Source organism: Salvia hispanica, chromosome 1 (assembly GCF_029641045.1).
Source record: "Salvia hispanica isolate PSC_SH4W2 chromosome 1, Shi_PSC_v1, whole genome shotgun sequence".
NCBI lineage: Eukaryota > Viridiplantae > Streptophyta > Magnoliopsida > Lamiales > Lamiaceae > Salvia > Salvia hispanica.
In genome coordinates, this window is record NC_142692.1 from 24,221,764 (window position 1) to 24,231,742 (window position 9,979).

The 9,979-nt window shown below is 39.2% G+C and overlaps 1 pseudogene; it reads left to right on the plus strand.

Annotated features, from left to right (window-relative positions):
- The first annotated feature begins 1,062 nt into the window (after positions 1-1,062).
- Positions 1,063-3,962, plus strand: LOC148933490 (protein indeterminate-domain 12 pseudogene; annotated as a pseudogene).
- The last annotated feature ends 6,017 nt before the right edge of the window (positions 3,963-9,979 follow it).

Genomic DNA, 9,979 nt, shown 5'->3' on the forward strand with positions numbered 1-9,979 from the left:
ATCATCTAATGGGACAAAACAACAAAACACTACATAAAATTTCGTACTGAAAGACAAATGTTTTATTTCTAATGAGACGAATAGAGTATATATGAATAAAGGTCAATTGGGCTCTATACAATATTTACATATATTCAACTTTCCTACATAGAAGACTAATTGAAATTATTATAAGGAAAAGTCTAGTTATTAATATAATCACACAATACTTAATTAAAATCGTGTCGAACCCAAAGTTCATATTCTTTGAGGATGGATGGAGTAATACTTGTTTTTTAAACTTCTCAATTTTCTTTTGATTTTCATTTCAATAAAACTTTTAGAAGTTTGGGTGTTTTATGACAGGAAGAGTGAAAAAAAAGTACCCATGTCAGTCCTCTAATTTTATGTAAAACAATTACTCCTAATTAAAAAGAATATTTGTTGATTCAATAATATTCATATTCACCACTGTCACTCTCTCAAACAATTCTTGCCCTTTCTGATTTTTTGTGCCAGTAATTATCTGGGATTTGTGTTATATTTTTTTTTCAGTTGCCGTTTTCCTCTTGTCCAAATCTGCCAATATAATAATAAAACACACATTCTTGTATACTATTTCTACCTACTGACAACTTTACAAAATACTACTACTATTATACAAACCTATATATGTATATATATATTCTTCGATACCTTCGAAAGAGAGGAGAGATCAATTGATTCAATTTCAAGAGAGAGAGATATTGAATTGTGCAGCACAAAAATACTAGGAGAAGAAGCAACCAGAATTAGATAGTTTAAGACAGTGATTTATAGAGTTAGATTCCACTATTAGTTTTTGTTTTCAATTGTTTTTGTCTCATTTCCATATTTAACAAAATATTTATGTGAATTCATCGATAATATATGACTCCTCAGCTGCATTAAATTTCCAGGTGGGATTTAGCTGGGCTTTAATGAGGGTTTAATTGTCACAAAATACCAAAAAAAAATTCTTTAAATTTCAATATTTTTCTTCTTTATTTGTCACAATTCAACTAAATTATTCATCTCCCTCCGCCACCAAAAATAGAAATAGAAATGTTTCCGATGGCGATTCCAAATCCAATAAAAAACGGCAGCCGTGCTAGGGTTAATCGCGATATCGGCACCTTAAATTCAATGCTGCCGAATTCCACCACCATCGCCGCCGCCGCCCCCACCCCCCTTCAAATCAAGCCCAAGAAGAAGAGAAACCTACCCGGAAACCCCGGTAAGTAACTCGCACGCACACACACATGTGTATCTGTGTGTTTTTCCCATTTTTGAATAATCGGCCGTTCAATTGTCATGTTTACTATTTTAGCTTATCGCATAAATTATTTTCTAAAACAAATTTTTTGTAGTGTTTTTCTTTTATAATTTTTTTATATTCGTGCAAATTTAACATAAATTACTATGTAACTCCCCTATTAATAATCTAAATTATTTAAAAATACACTTTTAACCAAAAATGCTCTAAACATAGCCCTACCAATATTATTTTTTGCGTCTGCCTCCGATCTTATCTAACGAACTGAACGCCCGTGCGTGCAGATCCGGACGCAGAGGTGATCGCGCTGTCGCCCAAAACCCTAATGACGGTGAACAGGTTCGTGTGCGAGATCTGTAACAAGGGTTTCCAAAGGGATCAGAATCTTCAGCTGCACAGGAAGGGCCACAATCTGCCGTGGAAGCTGAAGCAGCGGAGCACGAAGGAGGCTCGCAAGAGGGCATATGTCTGCCCGGAGCCTTCGTGCCTCCACCACCACCCGTCCCGTGCGCTGGGGGACCTCACGGGGATCAAGAAGCACTACTGCCGGAAGCATGGCGAGAAGAAATGGAAATGCGAGAAGTGCTCGAAGATCTACGCCGTGCAGTCGGATTGGAAAGCTCACTCGAAAACCTGCGGGACTCGAGAGTATCGATGCGACTGTGGAACCCTCTTCTCCAGGTAAATCATGAAGTTTGATTAAATTCTTGTTATTTATGCAAATTTGTGTTTGGATTCGTATCTGCTAGAAAAATCATGAAGTTTGATTAAATTCTTTAATACTTGTTATTTGTGCAAATCTGTGCAGTTTTGATTTCCCCGTGCAAAAAAAAAACTTTTGGTGGAATTTAAAATCATAGTAGCGTTAGTGTCAGTGAAATAAATGGTATCGTCTATTTATTAAGAAAATTGTTTCATTTGGTAAAAATCATAATCAGATCTAGACGCACAGATCTAAACTTCATGATATTTTTAGTTGATTTTTAAAGTTGCGTGACAGATCTGAATTTAATCATATTTAATGCTTTTCCGATAAATTTTTTTCCCCAAAATGGTGATTAATCTCATGTTTAATTTCTTTGAAAGATTCAATTTTTTAAAGTGGGTTTTTGTTGTTTTAGTTATATTGTAAGCATATCATGGCCAATGTGTATGATTGTGTTCTAAATAAATCGATCTTAATTTGAAATGTGGGACAGTGGCAAACCTGCAATTGAATACTCCCTCCGTCCGCGAATAAGAGTCCCGTTTTTTCATTTTAGTCCGTTCACGAATAAGAGTCCCGGTTCACTTTTACCATAAATGGTAATAGGGTCTCACTTTCCACTAACTCATTTCACTCACATTTCATTTAAAACTAATATATATAAGTGAGACCTCTATTCCACTAACTTTTTCCACCCACTTTTTTTAACATTTCTTAAAACCCGTGCCGTCCATGAATGGGACTCCTAATGGCGGACGGAGGGAGTACTTCTGTTGATACAATCCCTGCAAGATTTCTCACTATTTAGTATTTACTGACAGATGCTGAAATAATTTTGTATACTATGATCATAAAAAACCTTGTGTTGGTGTTGTTTTCTAAATTTTGTAGACTATGATCACAAAAAAACTGTTTGTTGTGTTTTTTTTTCGAAATTTTACGAGCTGCACATGAAATGCACTAGCTACTGCGTATGTGTGTTTTTTTGCATGAACAAGCTCTATTTTCAAGAACCTTTAGTGCATGCAAGTCCATCTCTCTCTCACACTCACTTTGGGGCTCACAAGCTCAGAAAAAACCATCTACATTTTCTTGTATGCTTTTGTTTAGAAAGTTTGTAATGACCCACAAGACTAATTGGCCCCATATAGTCATTATTAAAGAGGATTTGTGCCTTTCTACACTCACCCCCATATTTCACATGTTTAATTTCATTTAATAGTATATGATTTAATACCCTCTTCACTTCATATTTTGGCCTAGTTTTGTGTTTAATCAATTTGAGTGAAAGAATTTATCACTACCCAATTTGATTATTTCATTACTTTCTTGTTTGTGCAAGTAATTGGATGAGTTCTCTACTAGGAGTATATGAAACAAATGATCATGCCATACTATTTCTTTTTTTACTAAATTACCGAATTTGATTACTCCCTCCGTCTCATTCAAGATGACCACTTTCCAATTTTAGAAATAACCTACTCTCTCCTTTCTCCTCATTAAAATATTCAACTACCTTTTTCCTCTCTACTTTATTCCACCTAACAACACTTCCTAATATTCCGCGTCACTCAAGAATGTGGCCATCTTAAGTGGGATGGAGGGAATAGTTCATTACTTTCTTGTTTCTGCAAGTAATTGGATGAGTTCTCTACTAGGAGAATATGAAACAAATGATCATGCCATACTATTTATTTTTCTACTAAATTTATATACTAATATATTTTTATTTTACTTTGGTATAGGAAGGATAGCTTCATCACCCAGAAGGCATTTTGTGATGCATTGGCTGAAGAAAGTGCAAGGCTCTCAGCTGTCACAAACTCAATCTTGGACCCAAACCCTAACTTCGCCCCGGCCCCCGTCCCCGTCCCTGCTGCCACCCAGCCCTACCTCTTCACCCCGCCAAACATCCTCTCCTTCTCCCTGGGCCACCACCACCAATTTGGCCAGCCGTGGGGGCTTCAGCCCCCCAAATGCTGAGCAAACCCTAGCACCCCCACTCTACCAAGGCATGGGGAGTGTGGCAGGGGCCGCGATGTCGGCCACCGCCCTCCTCCAGAGGGCAGCTGCGGTGGGGCCCTCCTCCGGCATGGCGGGCCTGGACATGGCGTGGCAGAGGGGCGGCGGCGGCGGCGACGACGTGCTGACCAGGGACTTCCTCGGACTCACGGGCGGCGGAGGTAGGGAATGTTGAAAACGTGTGAAATAAGGTGAGGCTTTTGGCCTTTCATGTGGCTAAGTCCTTTGGCCTTTCATGTTCTTGTAACCTCCATTTGGTTTATGATGTCCCTTAATGCTAAGACCTTTGAGGTGGCCTCCCCTATCCTATAAATAGGTGGAGTTTTGAAGAGGGAAAATACACCAACAAAAGCATTACATCTTCTCTCAAGCTCTACATCATAGTGTGCATCTTAGGAGCATTGCATAGCTCGATTCTCGGAACTCCATCAAGTTCGCCGGTGCCTAGCGGGTTTGAGGTGCTTCTACACGCTAGGAGGAAGTCATTTTATCTTTGGGGGCAATACGTCATTCCGTGAGCACTAGCCGGGGCGTAATTTGTCTTGCGGAAAGAGGGCTTCCCTCGACTCGACTTATAGTTCGGTTTGTTTTATTATTTCCGTTGTAATTTTCATTCCATTTATTGTTATTATTTTCCTCGATTGTAATAGTTAGAGTACCGCCTGTAACGGCTTGGGAATTTTATCCGATTATTTCTAACAATCTCAAGACAAATTATTGTACTCTTCTAAGACAGGGTTATACCAATCAAAGTTGGAGGAAACATGAGCTCCAAAGCTGGAATGAAGAAATGAACAGTCGCAATATCGATGTGCAATGAAGTGGTTAATTCCTTGAGAGCTATTCTCTTGAGAATTGTGTTTATCGTTTGTCATTTGACAAGCAAGACCAATTTTGACTTGGTAGTTATAATTGGGATGCATGTGGTGTTGAATATACCAATGCACATATGGTTCAATATAATTGTGTACTTATTGATGGAGACAATATTGTGCAAATTATTTGAACGTGTTGTTATAAACAACAAAGATCACGAGGTGGTCGCAATGGTCTCCGACGTGGACCATGGTAATAATCCAAATGAATGGTTTGTTGATACGGGTGCCACATGTCATGTGTGCTCCAAGAGAAACGTTTTTTCTACTTACAAATCTGTTGTAGGTAGAAAAGTACGCATGGGAAACCAAGCCTCTTCTGAGGTAGTTGGTGTGGGTAATGTGTTCCTAAAACTAGGATCTGGAAAGGTTCTTACCCTTAAGGATGTGCTGCATGTCCCAAACATCCGAAATAATTTGGTGTCAGGCTCACTTCTAGTAAATCATGGATTTTCAATAGAATTTGAGTGTGAAAAGGTTATATTGACCAAGAATGGAAAATTCATAGGTGAAGGCCACCTAGTGAATGGGCTTTTTGAGTTGAATGTTACGGTCATTCACCGTGGAAAAGGAATATGCAATAAAGAAGATGACACATCCTCTTACTTGCTTGAGAGCTCTGATTTATGGCATAATAGATTGGGACATGTAAATCTAAATGCTATAAACAAATTAGTAAATCTTAATTTACTAAAGGTTGATAAGTTTAACTCACAAGAAAGATGTGAAGTGTGTGTTGAAGCCAAAATGGCTAAGCTTCCGTTCCATTCGGTAGAGCGAAGCACAAAACCTCTTGAGTTAATCCATACAGACGTATGTGATTTGAAATTTGTGCAAACAAGAGGTGGTAAAAAGTATTTCATCATATTTATAGATGATTGCACAAGGTATTGTTACCTTTACTTATTAAGAAGTAAAGATGTGGCAATTGAAGCGTTTAAAGACTTCAAAAATGAAGCCGAAAATCAACTTAATTGTCGAATTAAGTGTGTTCGAAGTGATAGAGGTGGTGAATATGTGGCGCCGTTTGCAGAATTATGTCATGCAAGTGGTATAATTCACCAAACCACGGCTCCATATTCTCCTCAGTCGAATGGTGTTGCTGAACGCAAAAATCGAACACTTAAAGAGATGATGAATGCTCTGTTGATTAGTTCAGGTTTACCCCAGAACATGTGGGGGGAGGCTGTGTTAACGGCAAATTATATCCTGAATAAGATTCCACTAAAAAGTAGGGATGTGACTCCTTATGAGTTGTGGAAAGGCAAGAAACCTTCGTATTCATACCTCAAAGTGTGGGGGTGTTTAGCAAAGGTAGAAGTGCCGCCTCCGAAATAAGTTGCTATTGGCCCTAAAACAGTCGATTCCATCTTTATTGGCCATGCACTTAATAGTAGTGCATATCGTTTCCTAGTCCATAAGTCAGTTGTGCCTGGCGTGGCTGAAGGATCAACGATAGAGTCAAGGAATGCTATATTCTTTGAGAATGTTTACCCTTGCAAGAGGCAGGAAGATCGTTCTAGTGAAAGAATGATGGATGAATCCACTAGTTCTAATCCTCCAAAAAGGAAGAGGTTAAGTCCTGAGGATGTAGAACCAAGACGTGGTGAAAGAGTTAAAATTGCTAAGACTTTTGGTCCCGACTTCATAACCTTTATGTTGGATGATGAACCAAAGTCGTTGGCAGAAGCGTTGTCTGGCGCAGATGTGCTATTCTGGAAAGAAGCGATCAATAGTGAAATTGAATCAATTATGAGAAATAACACATGGGTGTTAGTAGACTTGCCAGAAGGTTGTAAGACCTTAGGGTGCAAGTGGATCCTGAGAAGGAACTATAAAACTGATGATACTATTGAAAAGTACAAAGCTCGCCTAGTTGTAAAAGGCTTTAAGCAGTAAGAAGGATATGACTTCTTCGACATGTATTCACCCGTTACGAGAATCACTTCCATTCGGGTGCTTCTTGCGATTGCTGCTTTGCACAATCTTGAAATTCACCAAATGGATGTGAAAACTGCATTTCTGAATGGTGAATTGGAGGAAGAAATTTATATGGAGCAACCTGAAGGGTTTGTAGTACCTGGAAAGGAAGGTATGCAAACTAGTGAGGTCTCTATATGGATTAAAACAAGCGCCTTTGCAATGGCACTTGAATTTTGACAATGTGATGTTGTCAAATGGGTTCATATCAACGAGTGTGATAAGTGTGTTTACATTAAGAACACAAATAATGGCTTCGTTATTGTGTGTCTTTATGTGGATGATATGTTGATTGTGGGCAGCAATAGTGCCATTATCAACGAGACCAAAAATATGTTGAATAGAAATTTCAACATGAAAGATATGGGTCTAGCTGATGTGATTCTCGGAATCAAGATTAAAAGGAATCCTGAGGGAATAGCTTTGACACAATCTCATTACATTGAGAAAGTGCTTAAAAAGTTTCACTCCTTTGACTGTGAGCCGCTAAGACTCCATTGGAACCCAACGTGCATTTGAGTAAGCACACGGGTGAGCCTGTAGCTCAAGAAGAATATGCAAGGATCATAGGGAGTTTGATGTTTATCACAAACTGCACCCGACCAGATCTTGCGTGTACGGTGAATAAGCTGAGCCGATTTACGAGCAACCCAAGCAAAGAACATTGGAAAGCTCTGCGTAGGGTTTTGAGATACTTGAAGTATAATCTTAACTTTGAGCTGCAGTACACAAACTATCCCCAAGTACTTGAAGGGTACTGTGATGCAAATTGGATCTCTGATTCAAAAGACTCGTTTTCGACGAGTGGGTATGTGTTCACTGTGGGGGGTGGAGCTGTTTCGTGGAAGTCAACGAAGCAGGCGTGTATAGCTCGATCCACCATGGAATCTGAGTTTATCGCTTTAGACAAAGCAGGGGAAGAAACTGAGTGGTTTAGAAACTTCCTAGAAGATATTCCATGTTGGAAGAAGCCAGTGCCGGCAGTAGTGATACACTGTGATAGCCAAGCGGCTATAGGGAGAGCACATAGTGGCTTATACAATGGTAAGTCTCGACATGTTCGTCGGCGACATAATACCGTGAGGCAATTGATCACAAGTGGTGTTATCGCAGTTGACTATGTAAGGTCAGTGGATAACTTAGCGGATCCGTTAACGAAAAGTTTAAACCGTGATCAAATGCATAAATTGCTAAAAGGAATGGGACTGAAAACCACATTTTAAAATATGATTATAGTGGTAACCCAGCCATACGATTGAAGATCCCATGGGCTTGGTTCAATGGGAAAACAAAGCTATATGACTTTAGTTGTAACACTCGGAAGATATTTTATCTTCGCCCATTCTTTAGAAAGCATTGAGTGTTGTAACCTGCATGTGGTAAGAGGCTAAGTTTTGACTTTTAATGATTCTTAGAAGCCTCGAGGAGGTGGGTACTGTAGGATACCCGGAAAAGAATCACCTATATAAGTGAAGAAGTGTGGGCCGCTTCAACATGTGAATCACTTATGAATCCAAAGTGGTGTTCCATAGCCAATAAAGGACACAAACGTGAGAACTGATGAGTTTGTAAATAGTATTGTGTCAATATTATTGTCTCGGTATACACCAAGGAGGAATGGTTCAAGGCATCACGTCCACCAGGCCGCCGGTATGCCCGATAGTGTTGACTATGGAAAGTTCAAAGCCCCAAGCTACTATTCCAAATGCAATATTGTTTCCCGAGAATTGAGCGAAGAGTCTGCATGCATGCAAACACGTCTTGTGTTGGTTTGAGCTGTCAGTGCTCTAACCAATGCTGGGGATTGTTGAAAACGTGTGAAATAAGGAGTGGCTTTTGGCCTTTCATGTGGCTAAGTCCTTTGGCCTTTCATGTTCTTGTAACCTCCATTTTGGTTTATGATGTCCCTTAATGCTAAGACCTTTGAGGTGGCCTCCCCTATCCTACAAATAGGTGGAGTTTGGAAGAGGGAAAATACACCAACAAAAGCATTACATCTTCTCTCAAGCACTACATCATAGTGTGCATCTTAGGAGCATTGCATAGCTCGATTCTCGGAACTCCATCAAGTTCGCCGGTGCCTAGCGGGTTTGAGGTGCTTCTACACGCTAGGAGGAAGTCGTTTTATCTTTGGGGGCAATACGCCATTCCGTGAGCACTAGCCGGGGCGTAATTTGTCTTGCGGAAAGAGGGCTTTTCTCGACTCGACTTATAGTTCGGTTTGTTTTATTATTTCCGTTGTAATTTTCATTCCATTTATTGGTATTATTTTCCTCGATTGTAATAGTTATAGTACCGCATGTAACGGCTTGGGAATTTTATCCGATTATTTCTAACAGGGAAGAGCTGCTGCCGCTGGTGAAGCTGTCGGCGTTCGAGAGGGATCACGACGGAGGAGGGGGCGGCGCAAGCAGCAGCGGAAGATGGTGAGTGTGGAGTGAAGATGTGAATGCTTTGGTTCATAGGTTGGGCTTCTTGGCTTCACCTCCTTGGAGATAGTGTGTCTTGTGAATCAGTCTCGGCTTGTGAGTCTTGGATTTTCCTATCTGACTAAGACATTGGTCTCGGGTAATTTCGGACAAGTTTGGCTTCGAGCAATGATTTAATCTTCAGCAATCAAATATCCACAAAATCTGATGCGACAGGTTTAGATCTAAAATGGCATTTTATTTTCCTTTTTTTTTTGGCAACACACATTCTTCATAAGTCCTACTTTGATTGTTTATTTCGATAGGTTCTTCTACAATTTTTCCATTTTATCAAGTCCCTGCACTTTTATATTTGATATTTCAATCCTTATTTAACGGTTAACTATTTCGTTATAAAATAGCACATCATGTATCAACAATTTAAATATATTCCACATAATATCCTTGTTGGAAAAAAAAATATAAAGATAAAAATAGGAAATTTTACAAAGAAATCAAAATCGCATTTTCTTCAGATTTATATCATTGAAACCAAACAATAAGTAATATTCCAACTACTCAAACTTCAATTAACCTATGTTTATAGCAATCTTCATGAGTTTCACCCCTTATTAAATCAAACAAAAAATTTCTTCTTCTCGACTATGCATATTGAAGACAAGTAGGAACAATTCCTCAAAACATATACACACAC